Source organism: Ammospiza caudacuta, chromosome 14 (assembly GCF_027887145.1).
Source record: "Ammospiza caudacuta isolate bAmmCau1 chromosome 14, bAmmCau1.pri, whole genome shotgun sequence".
In the NCBI taxonomy this organism is placed as follows: Eukaryota; Metazoa; Chordata; class Aves; order Passeriformes; family Passerellidae; genus Ammospiza; species Ammospiza caudacuta.
The window spans coordinates 20,269,355-20,296,431 of NC_080606.1; the positions used below are offsets into that span (position 1 = coordinate 20,269,355).

Consider the following 27,077-nt stretch of genomic DNA (forward strand, 5'->3'; position numbering starts at 1 on the left):
CCTAAGCCGAACCAAGCCTAATTTAGCCGAGTTTATTTAAACAGAACCGAACGACGCCGCAGCACTCTGCCTGCAGAGCGCCGGTGCAGACGGCAGGGGGCGGTGTATAAAGCGAGTATAAAATATCAACTGTATATAAGAAGGAATAAAAAGCTCTGTGTCATGTGCAGCAGTAGAAAATTTCAGGCTCCCAGGGAATAAATAGTTTTCTTTCAATCATTATAGTTTTGGGTTTTTTTTTTACTCCCAGGTAGCCTGAAAGTTACTACTGCTGCTTTTTGATTCTAAAGCTAGGAAGGAAAACCAAGATTACAAATACAAGAAAAAGAAAGGGAAAGGGAAGGGGAAAAAAAGGAAAGGAAAGGAAAGAAAGCAGGAGAGCAGAAGGGAAGGGAAGGGAAAGGGGTGAAAAACAGCGTTAAAAAAAGAAAAAGAGTTGGAGGGGAAAAGAGAGGGCATTCGGGAGGAGCGGTCCTGCCTCAGGTCCTTCCCCGCCCTGGGGCGAAGGACCCGTTTGATGCCCGGGAGGGACTGCAGCTCCCGGTGGCGGGGGACGGAGCCGTGGCTGTCAGCCCGAGACTCCAACTCCCGGCAGGCCCTGCTGCCGGCGCGGCGTGTGACGCAACGGCTATCGCGGCACATGAGTGGCTACCAGCCCGAGACTCCAACTCCCGGCAGGCCCTGCTGCCGGCGCGACGTGTGCCGCAACGGCCGACGCTGCCCGGCATTTTTCTCTAAATCGGCAGTAAATACAGCTGAGTAAAATTAGCTTGGTTTTCTTCCTTCTTTTTTAACTGAATTGTTTGTATTCAAAATACTATTTGAATATGTAGAAAAAGTGGGGATGTCCTGTACTATATCCTAGCTTTTCTTGTTTATAGGGTGCTCAGAAAACATGCGTCCCTTAGAGTCCCTCAGAAAGGTTCTCAGTGCGATCTCTACCAAGGTATGTATTTACTAATAAGTGATCCCTTTAGATATTTGCCTGTGTACCTTTTCCTGTAATTCAGAGCTTGCGTTCTGTGGGTTTTATGATAAACCTGTAAAATATGTAAGAATGCTTTTGCAAGTCTGAATCGTTGAAGGCAGCAGTAAGTGGATTTAGAGCCTGTTCTTGACCAGACAACGGGAAAAAGTGTGACTTTGATGCTGAACTTGTTTTTTTCATTTTTCATTTGACTTGTCTGGAATGATTTAGGAATAGAGAGAGCTAGAAAAAGAGAGAAATAGAATTGATTATTGAGCACTCCTCAAATGCTCACCACGATTCAGTGTAGAGCCGAAGTGAAGGGTGATGGAACAGAGCTCTGTGCTTTAGAAGGAAATAAATTTAAACCTGACCTCCGCACAGAGTCTCACTAACTTCTTTTGTTTTAAAATACAAAATATTATTAGGAAGTGTTGGAAGTTAGTGTTTTGGGAAAGAAACGGCAGTTCCACAGAACATTCCATTTAACAGAGGCTCTGGGAAGGATTCATGTTGTAACTGCTGTCACTGCAATCAGTTGGTGGTTCAGCCTTGAAATGTGCACTTGCCCTTCTATAAAGCACTGTTTTGTTTGCCTTTCAGTGCTATGAGTCTTGATAAATTGGAGAAGAGCCCAAGAGAAATTTTTCATCCCTTGATATAAAAGGTAGGAAGTGACTTTTTTTGGTTTGGTTCTTTTTCTTTATTATTTCCTGGAAATAAAAGTAATTAAGTATAGGTACTACTGGTTTGTTTCTTCCAGTAGCAGATGATAACAATAGCAGTAGTAATAGTAAAAATAATAATAGAAATAATAATAATAATAGCAATGTAATACTACCTAAACTGTCTTTATCCATTGAACTGGCCATTTCAAATCAAAACTTCTAAACACAAATCAAACCATCATCCTCGTAGAATCTTTCACAGCAGTGGGCTATAGATCCTGGTTTTGTTGACAGGATTTATTGGTTCTGGAATAGCAAGAGGGAAGTACAAGCCTAACTACTTCTAGCTCACAGACCCATCCAGTGAATACTGCTTTGTGTTTTGGTGGGCTTGTGATGACTTTGAAATCAATTGCTCATTCCAGTAAAAAAAATTAATGTTTTTTTGAACCTGACAGCAGAAATAACTTTAGGCACCAACTTAATAATAACAGATCACCAATTTAAGTTCATAATTTTATGCTGTACTATCAAAGTTTAAAGGTAAATTTTTACTTATTAGGAGATGGTATAAAGTGTATGTTCCAATGTGTTGGATGTATGCAAAGGTACATACGTACCCGAAAGTCCTTAGAGGAAACAAATTTTTACGTCTGCTGTTTGATTGTTTATCATACAATATTTGGTTGTATTTCCCAGGGATCGGTGAATTTTAACTTTGGAGTCCTCTGTGCTAAGGATGCTCAGCCTACAGATGATGAAATGTTCAGTAATGGTGAGTTTTTCACCTTCTCTTTAATTGCTATGCTGATCTGAATAAGAAAAAAACAAAAGCAAGAGAAAAAAAAAGGATGGTTTATTATTTTTTACGCTGTTATGTTTGTTTCCTCAGTATTTGCTGCAGCTCTGCGAACCCAAGCTTTGGGTTCCTTCTGTCCCACTGGGAGTTGCCCAGTTTGGTTGCATCTGGTGAAATTCACCCTGAGACCTTACAGAGCTAGCTCAAACTACGTGAGAGCCATTTGCAGTTCTCTCCAGACACCTGGAGAATGGGTGATGTTTCTGAGGGTCTGGCAAGTATACTTGTATCAAAACTCAGTCTGTGAAATTTCTGGGGAAAACCCTTCTGTGTCCTGAAGGGTTCAAACTCTGGTGAGGATCCAGTTATCAGGTGCTCACCTGGATGGTTCCAGCTCTTAAAGTGAACACTTGTACTCTTACCCTGTAGTTTACATCTATTGTATTTTTGTTATTTTGCAAGATTTTACGGCTTTGCAAAATATTGTGCATTTCACTCTTTGGAACCTCTCAGATCGTTCTTTGGTGCAGCACCATCCCATGGGACACTTGGCTGCCGTCCTGAAGGGGTTGGTCGCTAGAATTGTAAATCCTGGAGAGTTTGTAAGTCTTCTGTCCCCAGGGAGGTACCATGCTTTGTTTACTTTTGTTCTGTTTGTTAGGCGCTGCTTCTCATTGGAAGTATGAATTTCAAACTACCCTGTTCTTATTTTAACTGTTTTCCTGGTTCTCTCCCTACGGCAGGGAAAGACTCTCGTATCCTTGTCGTCGGGCTCGGTGCTGTCCAAGAAGATGCAGAGACTAAAAAAATCATAAGAAGCAAAATATGACTGCAGGGAAAACAAGCTGGAGAGAACAAAAGGTGATATTGTTATCCTTACCCTGTATTAGAAACATCCGCTGTGCTTTGATGCTGGCAGCTGCCAGGGGCTTGTTAGCTCTTTGTAGGCAGGTGTAGGTGTTCACTTGTAGGTTTTTTCTCTGGACAAGTCAATTCAAACTTTGCTAAGCTTATATTTGCAAATTACTCTCTAGCACAGTCCAGCATGACATTTTTGAATGTTGTAAAAATACCATGTTACTTGGAAATTGCTAATGATGAGAAGCTTTAGGGAAAAATAAGATGTCAGGGTTGGGAGATGTGAGAAGAATTTTGAGGGGATGTTAGACTGAAATAAAGCACACTTGAAGCTGGACTGGCACGCTGGCAGATCCCCTATTAAACAGTAGTGCTGAGATTAGCCTGGGGGTTGCCCGTTGTTTCTGTAGAAATCAATGTTTTCTGGTCTTCAGAGGTAAGCTGCTTTGAAAAGCTGGAAGGCACAGCATAGTGACAATCCGTGTGCTTCGCATTAAAAATAGATTTCAGAAGGGTCCTAGGCTTTTGTCTTTTCCTAGAAGTCGATGTAATCCTATTGAGGAGTTTTTAATTCTGTGCTGCCATGTCATCGATCAGGGCCCTGTCGTACTAATCATCATACAGATGCAAAACAAAAAATCAGACCCTGTCCCGACCACTTAGAGCCCAGAACACGATTTCCTCAGGCTGCCATTTGTGTGCCATCGGTACTCACCATGGAAGCGAGCTGGGGATTGTTGCACCCGTTGGGAACAAACCGCTTCTCGTCACACAGAAATGGAATTGGGACGACGCCTCAGCCAGCCTCTCTCTCCTGAATCTGCAGCAGAGCAGTTCCAGTCCATGCGGGCAATCCAGTTCCTGACGATCTGAGCGCACGGAGCAGCGCTCAGCTGCTGTGGGGGGCTCAGGGAGGGCAGAGTGTGCATTGTCATCTTCCTGAACCTACAGACGCGAATCAAAGTGAGAAGCCACAGGGTGGAAATCAGTCGCATATATGCTAAATAAAACTTGCAGGTTTTTTTTAAGAATTGTTTTTGCTTGTTCTTTGTTGTGCTTCTGTGCTTAGAAAACCTCCCTTTACAATCAGTTCAATTCATCAATTGAACCTTTGTTTGCAGACTCTCACTGAGCAGAATTTGTTGCAGACTCAGTGCACGCTGTGCAGGCCTCCCGGGAGTGTGAGGAGCTCATGTGCGCTACTTTTTGCTTTAGGACGCTCTGAGGTATTTATTCCTTTTGGGATACATGATGAGAATTCCCAAGAGAGGTAGTTATAAGGTATGACATCGGGAAAAAGCCTGTGTGGTTGGAATGTTGTTGCTGTCAAAAGTTAATTTTTTCTTAGCCAGTAGTTAGCTTTTTGCTTTATTTTTGTGGTATCAATATTTTATTGTTTAAAAAATTCCTTCAAAATAACTTCAGTGGTCGCCCACCAGTACCTTGTTCAGATTTGCCTATTTGCTTGTAGCTGAAATGTTCACATCTTGTTTATCATTCTATTTAAGAAACTGCTGCCCAGCCAACTAATAACTGAATATCCATCTGTCTAGGACACGGGGAGAGGATTTAGGTAATGTCTTTATTTCCAGAAAAAAGTTCCAGTGTAGTTTCTAAATAGAGGAGAAGGGGGTGAAGACTCGGGGCTCTGATGCCGTTGGGGCACCCCAAGGTCCCCAGGAGAGGGGGCCCCACTGCGGTGCAGGAGCAGGTGTGTTCTCATGTAATATTGAACAAATTATAAATATAAATATGAAAATTATAAACATGAAAATATTTTTAAAATACTTAAATAAAGCGGGTTTTCTTTATTGGTCAATAGGCAGTGTTTTGATTGTAAAAATTATAAATGCAAATAATATAAAGGTAGAAATCTAAGTTTAGAAATATATAATAAATACATACAGATAAATATAAAAATTTAAAATATCAGAAAAAATTAGTTGTAGCAGTAGATATTATACATAATTTAAATAATAATTTAAATCTATTTTAAAATTTTATATATATAATATATCATTATTAATGTAATACATCCAAAGAAACGATAAATTAAAATATGAATGTATAATTATACAAAGTATAAATAAAAAATATTGCAGTATCCTTTAAAAGAAGGGTTTTTTTATTTATTTGGTTAGAGACGGGGTTTTTATTTGGAATAATGGAAGTATTATAGAAGTATAAAATTAAATATAGAAATATACAGTCAATATAGAAAGATATTTGTAAAAACACGAGCGAACGACGCCTCCTTCGGCCGAACCAAGGCGAGACCGGCGGAACCTGACGGCCTCGAGCGAACCGAGGCCAGGCTTGCGAGGCTGCCTGAACGGAGCCGAGCTCAGCCGAACCGAGCCCGCTGCTCTCGTGCGCGCTAATTAGCGCGAGTGCGGTCACAGCCCAATGAGCTCCTGTGCCACGCCGCGCTCCCGATCGTGTCCGTGCGATGGCCGGGCCGCCCGCGGGACGCGGCAGCAGGAGAGCCCCGAGCCGGGCGAGTTTAACGTGAGGCGGCGCCGCTTGCCCGCCGTCAGGGAGCCGAGCCGAGGCGAGCTCAGCCGAACGCGGAGAGAGCGGCTCCGAGTTGGGCCGAAGCGAGCCGAGCCGCGCCGAGGGCAGAGAGCGGCTCCGAGTTCGGCCGAAGAGAGCCGAGGCGCGCCGAGCGCACTGATCGGCTCCGAGTTCGGCCGAAGAGAGCCGAGCCGCGCCGAGCGCAGAGAGCGGCTCCGAGTTCGGCCGAAGCGAGCCGAGGCGCGCCGAGCGCAGAGAGCGGCTCCGAGTTCGGCCGAAGCGAGCCGAGGCGCGCCGGGCGCAGAGAGCGGCTCCGAGTTCGGCCGAAGCGAGCCGAGCCGCGCCGGGCGCAGAGAGCGGCTCCGAGTTCGGCCGAAGCGAGCCGAGCCGCGCCGGGCGCACTGATCGGCTCCGAGTTCGGCCGAAGCGAGCCGAGCCGCGCCGGGCGCACTGATCGGCTCCGAGTTCGGCCGAAGCGAGCCGAGCCGCGCCGGGCGCAGAGAGCGGCTCCGAGTTCGGCCGAAGCGAGCCGAGCCGCGCCGGGCGCACTGATCGGCTCCGAGTTCGGCCGAAGCGAGCCGAGCCGCGCCGGGCGCACAGAGAGGCTCCGAGTTCGGCCGAAGCGAGCCGAGGCGCGCCGGGCGCAGAGAGCGGCTCCGAGTTCGGCCGAAGCGAGCCGAGCCGTGCCGAAGGGTCGAGTCCAGCCGAATGCAGATGACAATGGCCGAGTTTAGCCGATTAGAGCCGAGTTTAGCCGAGCAGCTGTGAGCCTTGCACGCTTGAGGTGAGCGTGCATCGTTGCCGGCCTGGGATTGAGTGAAATGCACTAAGGAAACCAGCTCTGGGGAGGGAGGCAGGGAAATCCTCTCTTAACGTTTACCAATTCGTCCGTCAAACTCATCACGGCAGGACAGAGTGAAGACTGAAAGTGTAAGAAGATGTGGAGGGAAACAGAGAATCTGGCAGGAGCATCGAACGCACAAGTGCACGAATTTTGCTTTTTGCTTGGATGTAAACTCAGAAGTTGTAAGGAATTTGGGAAGGAGAAGGGACATTTCAGAAGGAGAAGAAGTTGTTGTTGGAGTCTTGGCAAAAGCTTTAAAAAAAAAAAAAAAGTGGTTTCTTTTTTCTTCACTATTATATTCTTTGGTGGTATATGGTGTGCTGTTTTATTTCTTGGTGTTATTAGCTCTGTGTAAATTGTTTATTGAGTCAAGCTAACTTTGCATGGGTTGTTTTGTATTTGAGGTAGGATCAATTTCAAGAGGTTTCTTTCACAGACTTCTGATAGGTATTACTGGGATTTTGGTTTTGTTTACTGTATGCATAAACATAGAGATTTGGTAGGGCCAGCTGGGCTGCTGGAGTTTTGGGTGTGAATTTATTAGATGGCTTTTGGTAAACACAGAATAATTATGTAAGGTAACAGCAAATTACCCAATTACCCAATTGATCTAGCTATGTAACCTTACCACAAAGTTTTATATCTTGCCAGTTTTCTGTTCTTCTGCTCCAAGTAGTTGTTGCAAAAAAAGAAAGCACTGTTACTTTTCTGAAAAGTTTTCTTCTATAACAAGCCCTTTACTGCCCTTGAACGTGAGTCAGAGGAGCCAAACAGCTGCAGCTGCTCTGAGGGCTTGGTGGGATTCGCCCCCTCCCTTTTCCCGGGTGGCATGGGAACGAGAGGCGGGCACAATCAGGGGTATATTAACCCCAGCCGTGGCTGAGGGGCTTCATTCCCTCTCTGGGATGTGCTGGGGTAAGAGCTCTCCTCATTTCAGTGAAGAGGCTTTTTCAGCCCGTCTCAGCATCTTTTCAGCAGGTGTTTCTGGGCATCTAAAGCACAGAGGCTTGGAAGATTCTGTGAAGAAAACAGCATGGAATACAGGGAGTATTTAGGTTTGTGATTTTGGGTTTTGTGTTTAGGAGTGGTAAGGTGCTTTTGTAATTTTTAGTTTTGCTCTGGTTGTTTTTTTGGTTGGATTTCTTTTGGTGGAATTTTTGGTTTTTTTTGGTTTTCATTTTGGGGTTTTTAGTTGGTTTTTGTGGGGGTTTTGGATTTTTTGATGTTTTCTGTGGTTTTTTTGTTTCTGTGGGGAGTTAGGTGTTTTGGGATTTATTGTTTGTGTGGGTTTTGTTTGTTTGGTTTTTTTTTCTTTGTTTGTTTTTGGGATTGGTTTTGTTGGGTTTTTTTTGTTTTGTTTTTTTTTTTTAATTGAGGAGTGCAACTCCCTGAGATTCCAAGCTGTGTCAAGCACAACATTTTATTCAGCAGATTGATCATGTCACAAGAGGGATCCGCCCAAGGTCCAAGATGATGTTTGAGATTGAGGCTTCAGGTGAGTTGAGGATTGTGATTGGGAGAGGGAGGGTGAGCAGTTAGGAGTTCTTGGGAGGGAGTTTGCAGGCAGCAGGGTGAGAAAGGGTCTTTATTTGTTTATTTGAGGCCTCCCCCACACAAGGCTTCTCAGAAGCCTAGCAGAGGCATTCCCATGTCTTACAGCACACAAGGTCGTCCACTGCACTCAGGGGAATGCCATTTAACTTTGCCTTTCTCTAACCCAGGTGCCACTCCTAATGAAGGCCTTGGAATCATGATGAAGCTGGAGCCTGAAGGAGCCAGGCACACTCAGGAGAGGGCAAGTAGCTGCCTTGGTGGGATTTGGCCCACATAACTCTGGACTCATACTTTGGTTTTGCTTTTCTTTATTGTAGCTCACCGAGAGGCTCACAGGCCATCACGAGGCCCTCCGAGGCAGACTCATTTCAGGTGCAGCGTGGATTCCTATCACCGATCATCCAAAAGATAAGTCGAGGGCCTTGGCCTGGAGATGAGAGAATAGTGGGTTGGGAGTTCTTGGGGCAGATTTGAAAATTGGCAGCCGGAAAAGCAATCTTCTCCAAGGGCCTCTTAGGACAGCTAAAGGGAGAGGCTCTACTTTTGATGGCAGCTTTCAGGCGGGCAGTGCAGAACAGCTCCGGTCTGTGTTGTGTTGTCCAGTGTTCTGTGTTCCCTAGTGTGTCTTTGGGGTCCCTTTTGCCTTCTCCCCTCGAGACCCTCACCACAAGCATGATGTGTCGTGTTTCATGTCCCCCCTGTTTGCCACGTTCTGTGTCACGGGTGTGTGCACGCATTTTTTGCCGGAGCTGTTCTGCCCTGCCGCATGGCCTGCTGCAGTAGGAGAAACCGTGGGGCGTTGGAATTTGTAATGCTGGCTGTACTTGGGCTCTAGATGCTATTCCTAGATTGACATAAGGTGTTTGCACCTTTTGAGTTATCCTGGTGGTGTTTGGCATATGTTGTAACTTTCTTTCAGGTGCAGACGCATTCCATGTGTGGCAGGGGGTCAGAGTTAGGAGGTGCCGGGCCTTCTTAGGAGCGCGGTGAGTAGCTGAGTGGTGGGGTTTTGGCCGATGCGGTGCCAAGATCAGGGACTGATGTTTGGTTCTCTTTACTCTAGCTGTCTCAGAGACACCAGCCCAGTGCCAGCAGGACCTTCCCAGCTGACGAGGTGGCCTTTCTCTGCACCGGACAGGGACCAGCATCCCCAGATGTCTGAGAGATAAGTAGAGGGCTGTGACCCACAGAGGGGATGAAAGCAGGGTGCTGGTTTGGGAATTCCTGGGAGGGGGTTTTGAGTCCAATTTTGGAGGGGGGGGTGTGGTGTGTTCATGAAGTGGCCCCTTAGGCCCCATAAAAGCCAAGTCTCACTTTTGATTGCAGTGCTGAGGTGTGCAGCAGGGCAGAGCAGTCCCGGTGTGCATCGTGTCACTTGTCTATTGTGCATTATGTGTTGTTTGCGTATGCCATATCTTTCACTTAGGGGGGCCTGTGAGAAACCCTGGCATCATTGTTAGCCTCTGTGATCTCTGCACTCCTTGGCCTGGCGCCCAGGCCACAGAACTTTTGACTAGGGAGCTCAGACAAGCATCAGACTCTCTTCTCTCTTTGGAAGCATCCAGTCAGACGTCTTTTCAGGTCTTGTTCTGAGCTGTATGGACAGCTGTGCCCCACCTGGATCCATTATGGTGGATTAGGACTTGTAATATTACGAGGTTAGGTAGAGGATTTTGACTGTAGGATTCCTAGGCATCAGTCTTTGCTGTTCTTGGAATAAATCATTCAGTAATCATCTTCTTCCTCCAGGGTTCTCTGAGCCTCATCAGCTCACCATCGGTCTCAGCTCACTCATCTCCTTTTGCATTCTCTCAGTCCTTGCAGCCGTTTTCCTTGCCAAGAGATTTCTGTTCCTGTTGTGTCCCCGTTGTCTGTCCTATCCTGTGTCACGGCTGTCAGCACACGTTTGTGCCCGAGCTGCTCTGCCCTGCTGCACAGCCTGGTGCGATAGGAGAAGTCCCAGGGACTTGGAGTTTGTAATGTGGGGTGTAGTTGGACTCTAGATGGGATTTGTAGATGGACACAGGACATCTGGAGCTCATCAGTTATCCTGCCACAGTGCGACTCTTGTCCTAACTTTTTTTTCAGGTTCAGATGGATTAAATGTGTGCCAGAGGGCCCCATGCCAGGTGTGGGGATTCTCCTGAGTAGGTGAGGCCCCATTTGCCTCTGCAGCAGACTCTGTTACACCTCTCAACTGACTCTGTTACACTGCTGTTCTTTGTCTTTCTTTTAGGAAGTAAATCTGGATGCCAGCAGTCAACGTGAGCAGTGGAGAGAATTGGTTGTTATTGCTCAGCTCTCAAGCACAACAATTTCGCAGCAGATTCATCGTGTCACAAGAGGGATCTGCCCAGTGTCAAGGATGATGTTTGAGATTGAGGCTTCAGGTGAGTTGAGGATGGTTACTGGGAGAGGGAGGGTGAGCAGGCATCCAGTTAGGAGTTCTTGAGAGGGGGTTTGCAGGCAGCAGGGTGAGAAAGGGTCTTTATTTGTTTATTTGAGAGCCCCTCCCAAGGTGTCTCAGAAGCCTAGCAGAGGCATTCCCATGGCTTACAGCATACAAGGTGATCCACTGCACTCAGAGCCACTTAACTTTGTCTTTCTGTAACCCAGGTGCCACTGCTAATAAAGGCCACAGCCTTGGAATCAGGATGAAGCTGGAGCCTGAAGGAGCCAGGCACACTCAGGAGAGGGCAAGTAGCTGACTTGCAGGGATTTGGCCCACATAACTCTGGACTCACTCTTTGATTTTGGTTTTCTTGATTGCAGCTGACCGAGAGGCTCACAGGCCATCACAGAGCCCTCCAAGGCAGACTCATTTCAGGTGCAGCGTGGATTCCATTCACCGATCATCCAAAAGATAAGTCGGGGGCCACAGCCTGGAGATGGTGGAGTAGCAGGTTGGGAGTTTTTGGGACAGATTCAAAAATGAGCAGAGAGGAAAGCAATCTTCTCCAAAGGCCTCTTAGGACAGCTAAAGGGAGAGGCTCTACTTTTGATGGCAGCTTTCAGGCGGGCAGTGCAGAACAGCTCCGGTCTGTATCCTGTTGTCCGGTGTGCTGTGTTCCCTGGTGTGTCTTTGGGGTCCCTTTTGCCTTCTCCCCTCGAGACCCTCACCACAAGCATGATGTGTCGTGTTTCATGTCCCCCTGTTTGTCACTTTCTGTGTCACGGGTGTGTGCACAGATTTGTGCCAGAGCTGTTCTGCCCTGCCGCATGGCCTGCTGCAATAAGACGAACCATAGGGAGGGGGAATTTGTAATGTTGGCTGTACTTGGGCTCTAGATGCTATTCCTAGATTGACATAAGGTGTTTGCAGCTTGTGAGTAACCCTGGTGGTGTTTGACATATGTTCTAACTTTCTTTCAGGTGCAGATGCATTCCACGTGTGGCAGAGGGTCAGGGTTAGGAGGTGCCGGGCCTTCTTAGGAGCGCGGTGAGTAGCAGAGCGGTGGGGTTTTGGCCAATGCGGTGCCAAGATCAGGCCCTGATGTTTGGTTCTCTTTAATCTAGCTGTCTGAGAGACCCCAGCCCGGTGCCAGCAGGACCTTCCCAGCTGACGAGGTGGCCTTTCTTTGCACCTGACACAGACTGGCATCCCCAGATGTCTGAGAGATAAGTAGAGGGCTGCGACCCACAGTGGGGATGAAGGCATGGTGCTTGTTTGGGAATTCCTGGGAGGGGTTTTTGAGTCCAGTTTGGAGCGGGGGGTGTTCATTAAACGGCTCGTTAGGCCCCATGAAAGCCAAGTCTCACTTTTGATCACAGTGCTGAGGTGTGCAGGGCAGAGCAGTCCCCGTGTGCATCGTGTCACTTGTCTGTTGTGCATTGTGTGTTGTTTTGTGTATCTCCTGTCTTCTACCTTAGGCCTTTGAGGGCCCTGTCAGTACCCCTGGCATCACTGTTAGTATCTGTAATCTCTGCATTCCCTGGTCTGGCACCCGGGCCACAGAGCTTTTGACTCGCGAGCTCAGACAGGCATCAGACTCTCTTCTCTCTTTGGAAGCATCCAGTCAGACGTCTTTTCAGGTCTTGTTCTGAGCTGTATGGACAGCTGTGCCCCACCTGGATCCATTATGGTGGATTAGGACTTGTAATATTACGAGGTTAGGTAGAGGATTTTGACTGTAGGATTCCTAGGCATCCGTCTTTTTGCTGTTCTTGGAATTAATCATTCAGTAATCATCTTCTTCCTTCAGAGTTCTCTGAGCCTCATCAGCTCACCATCGGTCTCAGCTCGGTCATCTCCTTTTGCATCTTCTCAGTCCTTGCAGCCATTTTCCTTGCCAAGAGATTTCTGTCTGTGTCTTGTGCCTATTGTTTGTCACGTCCTGTCCTGTGTCACGGGTGTCTGCACACATTTGGGATGGGGCTGCTCTGCCGTGCTGCACAGCCTGGTGCGATAGGAGAAGTCTTGGAGACTTGGAGTTTGTAATGTGGGGTGTAGTTGGACTCTAGATGGGATTTGTAGATGGACACAGGACATCTGGAGCTCATCAGTTATCCTGCCACAGTGTGACTCTTGTCCTAACTTTTTTTTCAGATTCAGATGGATTAAATGTGTGCCAGAGGGCCCCATCCCGGGTGAGGGGATTGCCCCGAGCCGGTGAGGCCCCATTTGTCTCTGCAGCAGAAGTGTGTATGGTGAGTGTGTTACAGCTCTGTTCTTTGTCTTTCTTTTCAGGATGTCAATCTGGATGCCAGCAGTCAAGGTGAGCAGTGGAGAGAATTGGCTGTTATTGCTCAGCTCTCAAGCACAACAATTTTTCAGCAGATTCGTCGTGTCACAAGAGGGATCTGCCCAGTGTCAAGGATGATGTTTGAGATTGAGGCTTCAGGTGAGTTGAGGATGGTGCCTGGGAGAGGGAGGGTGATCAGGTATCCAGTTTAGGAGTTCTTAGGAGGGGGTTTGCAAGCAGCAGGTTGAGAAAGGGTGTTTATTTGAGGGCACCCCACACAAGGCTGAGAAGCCTAGCAGAGGCATTGCCATGTCTCAGAGCACACAAGGTGATCCACTGCACTCAGAGGAATGCCATTTAACTTTGCCTTTCTGTAACCCAGGTGCCACTCCTAATAAAGGCCACAGCCTTGGAATCAGGATGAAGCTGGAGCCTGAAGGAGCCAGGCACACTCAGGAGAGGGCAAGTAGCTGACTTGCAGGGATTTGGCCCACATAACTCTGGACTCATACTTTGGTTTTGGTTTTCTTGATTGCAGCTGACCGAGAGGCTCACACGCCATCACAGAGCCCTCCAAGGCAGACTCATTTCAGGTGCAGCGTGGATTCCCCTCACCGATCATCTAAAAGATAAGTCGGGGGCCGCGGTCTGGAGATGAGACGATGGGAGAGTATCAGGTTGGCAGTTCTTTGGCCAGATTTAAAAATTGGCAGTGGGGAAAGCAATCTTCTCCAAAGGCCTCTTAGGACAGCTAAAGGGAGAGGCTCTACTTTTGATGGCAGCTTTCAGGCGGGCAGTGCAGAACAGCTCCGGTCTGTATCCTGTTGTCCGGTGTGCTGTGTTCCCTAGTGTGTCTTTGGGGTCCCTTTTGCCTTCTCCCCTCGAGACCCACACCACAAGCATGATGTGTCGTGTTTCATGTCCCCCTGTTTGTCACTTTCTGTGTCACGGGTGTGTGCACAGATTTGTGCCAGAGCTGTTCTTCCCTGCCGCATGGCCTGCTGCAATAAGACGAACCATAGGGAGGGGGAATTTGTAATGTTGGCTGTACTTGGGCTCTAGATGCTATTCCTAGATTGACATAAGGTGTTTGCAGCTTGTGAGTTATCCTGGTGGTGTTTGACATATGTTCTAACTTTCTTTCAGGTGCAGATGCATTCCACGTGTGGCAGAGGGTCAGGGTTAGGAGGTGCCAGGCCTTCTTAGGAGCGCGGTGAGTAGCAGAGCGGTGGGGTTTTGGCCAATGCGGTGCCAAGTTCAGGCCCTGATGTTTGGTTCTCTTTACTCTAGCTGTCTCAGAGACACCAGCCCGGTGCCAGCAGGACCTTCCCGTTTGACAAGGTGAGCTTTCTTTGCACCCGAGACCCGCATCCCCAGCTGTATGAGAGATAAGTAGAGGGCTACGACCCACAGTGGGGATGAAGTCATGGTGCTGTTTCGGGAAATACTGGGTGGAGTTTTTGATTCAGCTTTGGCGGTGGGGGATGTTCATGAGGTGGCCCCTTAGGCCTCATAAAAGCCAAGTCTCACTTTTGATCACAGTGTTGAGGTGTGCAGGGCAGAGCAGTCCCGGTGTGTCTCGTGTCACTTGTCTGTTGTGCATTATGTGTTGTTTGTGTATCCCATGTCTTTTACCTTTGGAGGGCCCTGTCAGTACCCCTGGCATCATTGTTAGCATCTCTGATCTCTGCATTCCCTGGCCCGGCACCCAGGCCATATATGAGTTTCTGATACCTGTCTGAGCTCCCCAGTCAAAAGTTACCTCTTTGGAAGCATCCAGTCAGATTTCTTGTCAGGTCTAGTTCTGAGCTGTATGGACAGCTATGCCCCACCTGGATCCATTGTGGTGGATTAGGACTTGTAATAATATGAGATTAGGTACAGCACTCTGACCGTAGGACTCCTAGGCATCCATCTTTGCTGTTCTTGGAATTAATCATTCAGTTATCATCTTCGTCCCCCAGGGTTTTCTGAGCCTCATCAGCTCACCATCGGTCTCAGCTCACTCATCTCCTTTTGCATTCTCTCAGTCCTTGCAGCCATTTTCCTTGCCAAGAGATTTCTTTTCCTGTTGTGTCCCCTGTTGTTGTCTGTCCTGTCTGTCCTGTGTCACGGGTGTCAGCACACATTTGGGATGGGGCTGCTCTGCCGTGCTGCACAGCCTGGTGCGATAGGAGAAGTCTTGGAGACTTGGAATGTGTAATGTGGGGTGTAGTTGGACACTAGATGGGATCTGTGGATGGGCACAGGGCATCTGGAGCTCATCAGTTATCCTGCAACAGTGTGACTCTTGTCCTAACTTTTTTTTCAGATTCAGATGGATTAAATGTGTGCCAGAGGGCCCCATCCCGGGTGAGGGGATTGCCCCGAGCCGGTGAGGCCCCATTTGTCTCTGCAGCAGAAGTGTGTATGGTGAGTGTGTTACAGCTCTGTTCTTTGTCTTTCTTTTCAGGAAGTCAATCTGGATGCCAGCAGTCAAGGTGAGCAGTGGAGAGAATTGGCTGTTATTGCTCAGCTCTCAAGCACAACAATTTTTCAGCAGATTCGTCGTGTCACAAGAGGGATCTGCCCAGTGTCAAGGATGATGTTTGAGATTGAGGCTTCAGGTGAGTTGAGGATGGTGCCTGGGAGAGGGAGGGTGATCAGGTATCCAGTTTAGGATTTCTTGGGAGCGGGTTTGCAAGCAGCAGGGTGAGAAAGGGTGTTTATTTGAGGGCCCCCCCACACAAGGCTGTTCAGAAGCCTAGCAGAGGCATTCCCATGGCTTACAGCATACAAGGTGATCCACTGCACTCAGAGGAATGCCATTTAACTTTGCCTTTCTGTAACCCAGGTGCCACTCCTAATGAAGGCCACAGCCTTGGAATCAGGATGAAGCTGGAGCCTGAAGGAGCCAGGCACACTCAGGAGAGGGCAAGTAGCTGACTTGCAGGGATTTGGCCCACATAACTCTGGACTCATACTTTGGTTTTGGTTTTCTTGATTGCAGCTGACCGAGAGGCTCACAGGCCGTCACAGAGCCCTCCAAGGCAGACTCATTTCAGGTGCAGCGTGGATTCCCCTCACCGATCATCCAAAAGATAAGTCGGGGGCCGCGGTCTGGAGATGGCGGAGTAGCAGATTGGGAGTTCTTGGGACAGGTTCAAAAATGAGCAGAGGGGAAAGCAATCTTCTCCAAGGGCCTCTTAGGACAGCTAAAGGGAGAGGCTCTACTTTTGATGGCAGCTTTCAGGCGGGCAGTGCAGAACAGCTCCGGTCTGTGTCCTGTTGTCCGGTGTGCCGTGCTCCCTGGTGTGTCTTTGGGGTCCCTTTTGCCTTTTCCCCTCGAGGCCCTCACCACAAGCATGATGTGTCGTGTTTCATGTCCCCCCTGTTTGTCACTTTCTGTGTCACGGGTGTGTGCACACATTTTTTGCCGGAGCTGTTCTGCCCTGCCGCATGGCCTGCTGCAATAGGACGAGCCTTGGGGAGTTGAAATTTGTAATGTGGGCTGTACTTGGGCTCTAGATGTTGTTCCTAGATTGACATATGGTGTTTGCAGCTTGTGAGTTATCCTGGTGATGTTTGACATGTGTTCTAACTTTCTTTCAGGTGCAGACGCATTCCACGTGTGGCAGAGGGTCAGGGTCAGGAGGTGCCGTGCCTTCTTAGGAGCGCGGTGAGTAGCAGAGTGGTGGGGTTTTGGCCGATGCGGTGCCAAGTTCAGGCACTGATGTTTGGTTCTCTTTAATCTAGCTGTCTGAGAGACACCAGCCCGGTGCCAGCAGGACCTTCCCATCTGATGAGGTGGCCTTTCTTTGCACCTGACAGGGACCAGCATCCCCAGCTGTATGAGAGATAAGTAGAGGGCCGTGACCCACAGAGGGGCTGAAAGCACGGTGCTGGTTTGGGGATTACAGGGAGGGGGTTTTGAGTCCAGTTTGGAGGTGGGGGGGTGTTAATGAAGTGGCCCCTTAGGCCCCATAGAAGCCAAGTCTCACTTTTGATCACAGTGCTGAGGTGTGCAGCAGGGCAGAGCAGTCCCGGTGTGTCTCGTGTCACTTGTCTGTTGTGAATTGTGTGTTGTTTGTGTATCCCATGTCTTTTACCTTAGGGGTGCCTGTCATTAATCTTGGCATCATTGTTAGCATCTGTGATCTCTGCATTCCCTGGCCTGGCACCCAGGCCACAGAACTTTTGACTGGGGAGCTCAGACAGGCGTCAGACTCTCTTCTGTCTTTGGAAGCATCGCATCTGATGTCTTGTCAGGTCTTGGTCTGGGCTGTATGGACAGCTATGCCCCCACCTGGATCCATTTTGGTGGATTAGGACTTGGCGTAATATGAGGTTAGGTAGAGGATTCTGACCGTAGGATTCCTAGGCATCCATCTTTGCAGTTCTTAGAAGAAATCATTCAGTTATCATCTTCTTCCTTCGGGGTTCTCTGAGCCTCATCAGCTCACCATCAGTTTGAACTCGGTCATCTCCTTTTGCATTCTCTCAGTCCTTGCAGCCATTTTCCTTGCCTAGAATTTTCTGTCTGTGTTGTGTCCCCGTTGTCTGTCCTGTCCTGTCCATCCTGTGTCACGGCTGTCAGCACACATTTGTGCCCGAGCTGCTCTGCCCTGCCGCATAGCCTGGTGCAATAGGAGAGGGCCCGGGGATTTGTAATGTGCAGTGTGGGGTGTAGTTGGACTCTAGATGGGATTTGTAGATGGACACAGGATATCTGGAGCTCTTCAGTTATCATTGAACCGTCTGACTGTTGTCCTAACTTTTTTTTCAGATGCACCTCCTCAGATGACTGCAGTAGTTGTGTAGGTTCCTTCTTCTGAAAGGGAATAGGGCGCAAGAATTCATCTTCCAGAGAATTTTTGCAAGTCCTGGCTTGTATTGTATCTGCCTATGGTGGCTTATGTTCTATGTACCTATACATCTGTCTTCTATTGGATTTTGGGTAGAAAATTTATCAGTCCAGAGAGGAGACAAGTCCTAGCTGTCAGATAGCCACTCGTTGACCCTTCCTGTCGTCTCACAGGTCCCCGAGGCTGCTGATTTCCCCAGGATCTGCCATTTTACCTCAAGGAGCGGCAGCCAGAAGATGTGTCACAGCACGTTCTTCAGCATCTCGAGTAAGGGCCGCAGTGAGCATTTAAGTGGAAAGATTGTGTGAGCGTGTGTGAGAGCACGTGGCTGTGTCTGTCTGTGTCTGCTCGTCTCTGCGTGTGTGAGTGCATGCTGACTGGATTTAACCTTGTGTGTGTGACTTTTGCTTTCCAGGTTTTGCGACTCCTTGTTAAATTTAGAATAAAAAATCCCCAGCCGGGTTGTATTGCATGAACTGACATGATATGTACCGATTTTGGCTTAAAACCCAGAAAACCAGACGAAGATGAGCAGGAAAAAACCAGAAAAAAACCACATGATGGACAAGAAAAAAACCCAGAAAAAGCCCAGGATGGGCAAGAAAGCAACGAGAAAAAAACCCCAGAAAATAATCCCAGATGGGCAAGAAAAAAACGTAGAAAAACCCCAGAAAATCACCCAAGATGGGCAAGAAAAAAACCCAGAAAAAAACCCAAAAAAAAAAACTCTGAGATGGGCAAGAAAAAAACCAGAAAAAAGTCTGAAGATGGGCAAGAAAAAACCCCCAAGATGGACAAGAAATAACCCAGAAAAAAATTCGAAGAAGGGCAAGAAAAGACCCAGAAAACACCCAGAAAAAAATCGCAACCCAAGTATAAATATAGAAATGTTTGTCAAGTATATGCAAATATATAAAGAAATGTTAAATTATTTGAAATATAAAATAACATAAATATAACATTTATACAGTATTACTTGTGTTATGGATCATATTGATTTTTATTTATTTCCTATAATACACTACAATATTTATATCAATTTTACATCTATCATATCTATCATTTGTTATATGTTATACCAGATTGATATACTCTAGGTTTTTTTAAGTAGTTTAAAATAAAGGGGATTTTTTTTTTTATTTGGCAAAAGCAGGTGTTTTAGTATAAACATTATAAATACAAATAATATAAAGGTAGAAATCTAAGAATAGAAATAGATCATAAATAGCTGAAGGTTAATATAAAAATTAAAAATGTAAGAAAAAATAAGTTGTAGCAGTAGATATGGTACATAATTAGGAAAATAATTTATCTCTTATTTGAATAGGATACATGTTATACATAATGATTAATATAATACTTAAGTATAAACTGCAAATATAAATGTGAATATAGTCATGAGCGCTATAAATATAAAAATATTTCAATGTAGTTTAAAAGAATAGAGCTTTTTTGTATTTATTTAGTTAGGATGGGATTTGTATTTTAAATAGTGAAAGCATGATAGAAATGTAATTTTAGACATAGAAATATGCAATCAATGTGGAAAGATATTTATAAAAGCACAAAATATAAGTAAATATAAATAATAGAAATAGAATAATGTTATATAAATTACATGCTACATCAATGTCCACTATAGCTATGCATGTGAATATAAATACGAAAAATGGAAATAAAAAATTTATTTAAACATGGCTTTAAAGCAAGGGGCCTTGTTTGATTCTGGTGGGGTAAGAGGCAGGTTTTTGGCATTTATTTCAGAGCAGTTTTTGGCGGGGGTCGCCCCTGTTCTTTTTTGCCGTCTTCGCTGCCCGCAGCCCCGAGGCGCGCTGCGCCCCCGGCTGGGGCGGGCGGCAGTGCTGCCGCCTTGTGGGCAGAGCGCGGTACTGCAGCCCTGCACCGAGAGGCCGCCACCTTGGGAGTGGCGCGTCGCGGATGTCGCGGACTTTTGGTTGACCTTCTCAACAGGGCGGCGAAAAGGGCGGGGAAGTGGAGGACCGGGGTGGGTGTCAGTGGACTGCCTGCATGGAATACCGACCCCGGCGCGGCCCCGGTGGTATTTTCTGTGACGTTTCAAGTGTACCCGACACATGCTGTGGTCTCAGCGGCGCCGCGGGCGGGCGTATTTCGGCGGGTTTGTGACAGGCATGTGGGGAAACGCCTCGCTGTGCCGGGGTCCTCTGACAGCCGCTTTCCCGCCCTGAGGGAGCCGAGCCGGGCCGAATTGTTCCGAAGAGCCGAAGAGCCGAGTGTGGGCGAAAACAGCCGAGTTTCCCCGAAGAGCCGAGTGTAGCCGAAAACAGCCGAGTTTCACCGAAGAGCCGAGTGTGGCCGAAAATAGCCGAGTTTCACCGAAGAGCCGAGTCTGGCCGAACACAGCCGACTTGAGACGAAGAGCCGAGTGTAGCCGAACACAGCCGACTTGAGACGAAGAGCCGATGATAGCCGAGTGTAACCGATAGCCGACTGTAGCCGACATTGGCCGCATTTAGACAAAGAGCCGAATATGACCGACTTTAGCCCAACCGGGCCGAGTTCAGCCGAAGAGCCGGAAAAGCCGAATTTAGACGAAAAGCCGAACCGAAACGATTTTAGACCTAAGCCGAACCAAGCCTAATTTAGCCGAGTTTATTTAAACAGAACCGAACGACGCCGCAGCACTCTGCCTGCAGAGCGCCGGTGCAGACGGCAGGGGGCGGTGTATAAAGCGAGTATAAAATATCAACTGTATATAAGAAGGAATAAAAAGCTCTGTGTCATGTGCAGCAGTAGAAAATTTCAGGCTCCCAGGGAATAAATAGTTTTCTTTCAATCATTATAGTTTTGGGTTTTTTTTTTACTCCCAGGTAGCCTGAAAGTTACTACTGCTGCTTTTTGATTCTAAAGCTAGGAAGGAAAACCAAGATTACAAATACAAGAAAAAGAAAGGGAAAGGGAAGGGGAAAAAAAGGAAAGGAAAGGAAAGAAAGCAGGAGAGCAGAAGGGAAGGGAAGGGAAAGGGGTGAAAAACAGCGTTAAAAAAAGAAAAAGAGTTGGAGGGGAAAAGAGAGGGCATTCGGGAGGAGCGGTCCTGCCTCAGGTCCTTCCCCGCCCTGGGGCGAAGGACCCGTTTGATGCCCGGGAGGGACTGCAGCTCCCGGTGGCGGGGGACGGAGCCGTGGCTGTCAGCCCGAGACTCCAACTCCCGGCAGGCCCTGCTGCCGGCGCGGCGTGTGACGCAACGGCTATCGCGGCACATGAGTGGCTACCAGCCCGAGACTCCAACTCCCGGCAGGCCCTGCTGCCGGCGCGACGTGTGCCGCAACGGCCGACGCTGCCCGGCATTTTTCTCTAAATCGGCAGTAAATACAGCTGAGTAAAATTAGCTTGGTTTTCTTCCTTCTTTTTTAACTGAATTGTTTGTATTCAAAATACTATTTGAATATGTAGAAAAAGTGGGGATGTCCTGTACTATATCCTAGCTTTTCTTGTTTATAGGGTGCTCAGAAAACATGCGTCCCTTAGAGTCCCTCAGAAAGGTTCTCAGTGCGATCTCTACCAAGGTATGTATTTACTAATAAGTGATCCCTTTAGATATTTGCCTGTGTACCTTTTCCTGTAATTCAGAGCTTGCGTTCTGTGGGTTTTATGATAAACCTGTAAAATATGTAAGAATGCTTTTGCAAGTCTGAATCGTTGAAGGCAGCAGTAAGTGGATTTAGAGCCTGTTCTTGACCAGACAACGGGAAAAAGTGTGACTTTGATGCTGAACTTGTTTTTTTCATTTTTCATTTGACTTGTCTGGAATGATTTAGGAATAGAGAGAGCTAGAAAAAGAGAGAAATAGAATTGATTATTGAGCACTCCTCAAATGCTCACCACGATTCAGTGTAGAGCCGAAGTGAAGGGTGATGGAACAGAGCTCTGTGCTTTAGAAGGAAATAAATTTAAACCTGACCTCCGCACAGAGTCTCACTAACTTCTTTTGTTTTAAAATACAAAATATTATTAGGAAGTGTTGGAAGTTAGTGTTTTGGGAAAGAAACGGCAGTTCCACAGAACATTCCATTTAACAGAGGCTCTGGGAAGGATTCATGTTGTAACTGCTGTCACTGCAATCAGTTGGTGGTTCAGCCTTGAAATGTGCACTTGCCCTTCTATAAAGCACTGTTTTGTTTGCCTTTCAGTGCTATGAGTCTTGATAAATTGGAGAAGAGCCCAAGAGAAATTTTTCATCCCTTGATATAAAAGGTAGGAAGTGACTTTTTTTGGTTTGGTTCTTTTTCTTTATTATTTCCTGGAAATAAAAGTAATTAAGTATAGGTACTACTGGTTTGTTTCTTCCAGTAGCAGATGATAACAATAGCAGTAGTAATAGTAAAAATAATAATAGAAATAATAATAATAATAGCAATGTAATACTACCTAAACTGTCTTTATCCATTGAACTGGCCATTTCAAATCAAAACTTCTAAACACAAATCAAACCATCATCCTCGTAGAATCTTTCACAGCAGTGGGCTATAGATCCTGGTTTTGTTGACAGGATTTATTGGTTCTGGAATAGCAAGAGGGAAGTACAAGCCTAACTACTTCTAGCTCACAGACCCATCCAGTGAATACTGCTTTGTGTTTTGGTGGGCTTGTGATGACTTTGAAATCAATTGCTCATTCCAGTAAAAAAAATTAATGTTTTTTTGAACCTGACAGCAGAAATAACTTTAGGCACCAACTTAATAATAACAGATCACCAATTTAAGTTCATAATTTTATGCTGTACTATCAAAGTTTAAAGGTAAATTTTTACTTATTAGGAGATGGTATAAAGTGTATGTTCCAATGTGTTGGATGTATGCAAAGGTACATACGTACCCGAAAGTCCTTAGAGGAAACAAATTTTTACGTCTGCTGTTTGATTGTTTATCATACAATATTTGGTTGTATTTCCCAGGGATCGGTGAATTTTAACTTTGGAGTCCTCTGTGCTAAGGATGCTCAGCCTACAGATGATGAAATGTTCAGTAATGGTGAGTTTTTCACCTTCTCTTTAATTGCTATGCTGATCTGAATAAGAAAAAAACAAAAGCAAGAGAAAAAAAAAGGATGGTTTATTATTTTTTACGCTGTTATGTTTGTTTCCTCAGTATTTGCTGCAGCTCTGCGAACCCAAGCTTTGGGTTCCTTCTGTCCCACTGGGAGTTGCCCAGTTTGGTTGCATCTGGTGAAATTCACCCTGAGACCTTACAGAGCTAGCTCAAACTACGTGAGAGCCATTTGCAGTTCTCTCCAGACACCTGGAGAATGGGTGATGTTTCTGAGGGTCTGGCAAGTATACTTGTATCAAAACTCAGTCTGTGAAATTTCTGGGGAAAACCCTTCTGTGTCCTGAAGGGTTCAAACTCTGGTGAGGATCCAGTTATCAGGTGCTCACCTGGATGGTTCCAGCTCTTAAAGTGAACACTTGTACTCTTACCCTGTAGTTTACATCTATTGTATTTTTGTTATTTTGCAAGATTTTACGGCTTTGCAAAATATTGTGCATTTCACTCTTTGGAACCTCTCAGATCGTTCTTTGGTGCAGCACCATCCCATGGGACACTTGGCTGCCGTCCTGAAGGGGTTGGTCGCTAGAATTGTAAATCCTGGAGAGTTTGTAAGTCTTCTGTCCCCAGGGAGGTACCATGCTTTGTTTACTTTTGTTCTGTTTGTTAGGCGCTGCTTCTCATTGGAAGTATGAATTTCAAACTACCCTGTTCTTATTTTAACTGTTTTCCTGGTTCTCTCCCTACGGCAGGGAAAGACTCTCGTATCCTTGTCGTCGGGCTCGGTGCTGTCCAAGAAGATGCAGAGACTAAAAAAATCATAAGAAGCAAAATATGACTGCAGGGAAAACAAGCTGGAGAGAACAAAAGGTGATATTGTTATCCTTACCCTGTATTAGAAACATCCGCTGTGCTTTGATGCTGGCAGCTGCCAGGGGCTTGTTAGCTCTTTGTAGGCAGGTGTAGGTGTTCACTTGTAGGTTTTTTCTCTGGACAAGTCAATTCAAACTTTGCTAAGCTTATATTTGCAAATTACTCTCTAGCACAGTCCAGCATGACATTTTTGAATGTTGTAAAAATACCATGTTACTTGGAAATTGCTAATGATGAGAAGCTTTAGGGAAAAATAAGATGTCAGGGTTGGGAGATGTGAGAAGAATTTTGAGGGGATGTTAGACTGAAATAAAGCACACTTGAAGCTGGACTGGCACGCTGGCAGATCCCCTATTAAACAGTAGTGCTGAGATTAGCCTGGGGGTTGCCCGTTGTTTCTGTAGAAATCAATGTTTTCTGGTCTTCAGAGGTAAGCTGCTTTGAAAAGCTGGAAGGCACAGCATAGTGACAATCCGTGTGCTTCGCATTAAAAATAGATTTCAGAAGGGTCCTAGGCTTTTGTCTTTTCCTAGAAGTCGATGTAATCCTATTGAGGAGTTTTTAATTCTGTGCTGCCATGTCATCGATCAGGGCCCTGTCGTACTAATCATCATACAGATGCAAAACAAAAAATCAGACCCTGTCCCGACCACTTAGAGCCCAGAACACGATTTCCTCAGGCTGCCATTTGTGTGCCATCGGTACTCACCATGGAAGCGAGCTGGGGATTGTTGCACCCGTTGGGAACAAACCGCTTCTCGTCACACAGAAATGGAATTGGGACGACGCCTCAGCCAGCCTCTCTCTCCTGAATCTGCAGCAGAGCAGTTCCAGTCCATGCGGGCAATCCAGTTCCTGACGATCTGAGCGCACGGAGCAGCGCTCAGCTGCTGTGGGGGGCTCAGGGAGGGCAGAGTGTGCATTGTCATCTTCCTGAACCTACAGACGCGAATCAAAGTGAGAAGCCACAGGGTGGAAATCAGTCGCATATATGCTAAATAAAACTTGCAGGTTTTTTTTAAGAATTGTTTTTGCTTGTTCTTTGTTGTGCTTCTGTGCTTAGAAAACCTCCCTTTACAATCAGTTCAATTCATCAATTGAACCTTTGTTTGCAGACTCTCACTGAGCAGAATTTGTTGCAGACTCAGTGCACGCTGTGCAGGCCTCCCGGGAGTGTGAGGAGCTCATGTGCGCTACTTTTTGCTTTAGGACGCTCTGAGGTATTTATTCCTTTTGGGATACATGATGAGAATTCCCAAGAGAGGTAGTTATAAGGTATGACATCGGGAAAAAGCCTGTGTGGTTGGAATGTTGTTGCTGTCAAAAGTTAATTTTTTCTTAGCCAGTAGTTAGCTTTTTGCTTTATTTTTGTGGTATCAATATTTTATTGTTTAAAAAATTCCTTCAAAATAACTTCAGTGGTCGCCCACCAGTACCTTGTTCAGATTTGCCTATTTGCTTGTAGCTGAAATGTTCACATCTTGTTTATCATTCTATTTAAGAAACTGCTGCCCAGCCAACTAATAACTGAATATCCATCTGTCTAGGACACGGGGAGAGGATTTAGGTAATGTCTTTATTTCCAGAAAAAAGTTCCAGTGTAGTTTCTAAATAGAGGAGAAGGGGGTGAAGACTCGGGGCTCTGATGCCGTTGGGGCACCCCAAGGTCCCCAGGAGAGGGGGCCCCACTGCGGTGCAGGAGCAGGTGTGTTCTCATGTAATATTGAACAAATTATAAATATAAATATGAAAATTATAAACATGAAAATATTTTTTAAATACTTAAATAAAGCGGGTTTTCTTTATTGGTCAATAGGCAGTGTTTTGATTGTAAAAATTATAAATGCAAATAATATAAAGGTAGAAATCTAAGTTTAGAAATATATAATAAATACATACAGATAAATATAAAAATTTAAAATATCAGAAAAAATTAGTTGTAGCAGTAGATATTATACATAATTTAAATAATAATTTAAATCTATTTTAAAATTTTATATATATAATATATCATTATTAATGTAATACATCCAAAGAAACGATAAATTAAAATATGAATGTATAATTATACAAAGTATAAATAAAAAATATTGCAGTATCCTTTAAAAGAAGGGTTTTTTTATTTATTTGGTTAGAGACGGGGTTTTTATTTGGAATAATGGAAGTATTATAGAAGTATAAAATTAAATATAGAAATATACAGTCAATATAGAAAGATATTTGTAAAAACACGAGCGAACGACGCCTCCTTCGGCCGAACCAAGGCGAGACCGGCGGAACCTGACGGCCTCGAGCGAACCGAGGCCAGGCTTGCGAGGCTGCCTGAACGGAGCCGAGCTCAGCCGAACCGAGCCCGCTGCTCTCGTGCGCGCTAATTAGCGCGAGTGCGGTCACAGCCCAATGAGCTCCTGTGCCACGCCGCGCTCCCGATCGTGTCCGTGCGATGGCCGGGCCGCCCGCGGGACGCGGCAGCAGGAGAGCCCCGAGCCGGGCGAATTTAACGTGAGGCGGCGCCGCTTGCCCGCCGTCAGGGAGCCGAGCCGAGGCGAGCTCAGCCGAACGCGGAGAGAGCGGCTCCGAGTTGGGCCGAAGCGAGCCGAACCGCGCCGAGGGCAGAGAGCGGCTCCGAGTTCGGCCGAAGAGAGCCGAGGCGCGCCGAGCGCACTGATCGGCTCCGAGTTCGGCCGAAGAGAGCCGAGCCGCGCCGAGCGCACTGATCGGCTCCGAGTTCGGCCGAAGCGAGCCGAGCCGCGCCGGGCGCACTGATCGGCTCCGAGTTCGGCCGAAGCGAGCCGAGCCGCGCCGGGCGCAGAGAGCGGCTCCGAGTTCGGCCGAAGCGAGCCGAGCCGCGCCGGGCGCACTGATCGGCTCCGAGTTCGGCCGAAGCGAGCCGAGCCGCGCCGAGCGCAGAGAGCGGCTCCGAGTTCGGCCGAAGCGAGCCGAGCCGCGCCGGGCGCACTGATCGGCTCCGAGTTCGGCCGAAGCGAGCCGAGCCGCGCCGGGCGCACTGATCGGCTCCGAGTTCGGCCGAAGCGAGCCGAGCCGCGCCGGGCGCACTGATCGGCTCCGAGTTCGGCCGAAGCGAGCCGAGCCGCGCCGGGCGCACAGAGAGCGGCTCCGAGTTCGGCCGAAGCGAGCCGAGGCGCGCCGGGCGCAGAGAGCGGCTCCGAGTTCGGCCGAAGCGAGCCGAGCCGTGCCGAAGGGTCGAGTCCAGCCGAATGCAGATGACAATGGCCGAGTTTAGCCGATTAGAGCCGAGTTTAGCCGAGCAGCTGTGAGCCTTGCACGCTTGAGGTGAGCGTGCATCGTTGCCGGCCTGGGATTGAGTGAAATGCACTAAGGAAACCAGCTCTGGGGAGGGAGGCAGGGAAATCCTCTCTTAACGTTTACCAATTCGTCCGTCAAACTCATCACGGCAGGACAGAGTGAAGACTGAAAGTGTAAGAAGAT

At 47.0% G+C, this 27,077-nt stretch overlaps 2 long non-coding RNA genes across 2 annotated transcripts; both read left to right on the top strand.

Annotated features, from left to right (window-relative positions):
• The first annotated feature begins 728 nt into the window (after nt 1-728).
• LOC131564061 (uncharacterized) lies at nt 729-2,389 on the top strand. Its single transcript, XR_009275346.1, has 3 exons — nt 729-946; nt 1,571-1,634; nt 2,335-2,389. It is a non-coding gene; the product is annotated as an uncharacterized LOC131564061 (long non-coding RNA).
• An 18,667-nt stretch (nt 2,390-21,056) lies between these two features.
• LOC131564060 (uncharacterized) lies at nt 21,057-22,718 on the top strand. The gene is made up of 3 exons (XR_009275345.1): nt 21,057-21,275; nt 21,900-21,963; nt 22,664-22,718. It is a non-coding gene; the product is annotated as an uncharacterized LOC131564060 (long non-coding RNA).
• Nucleotides 22,719-27,077: the final 4,359 nt, after the last annotated feature.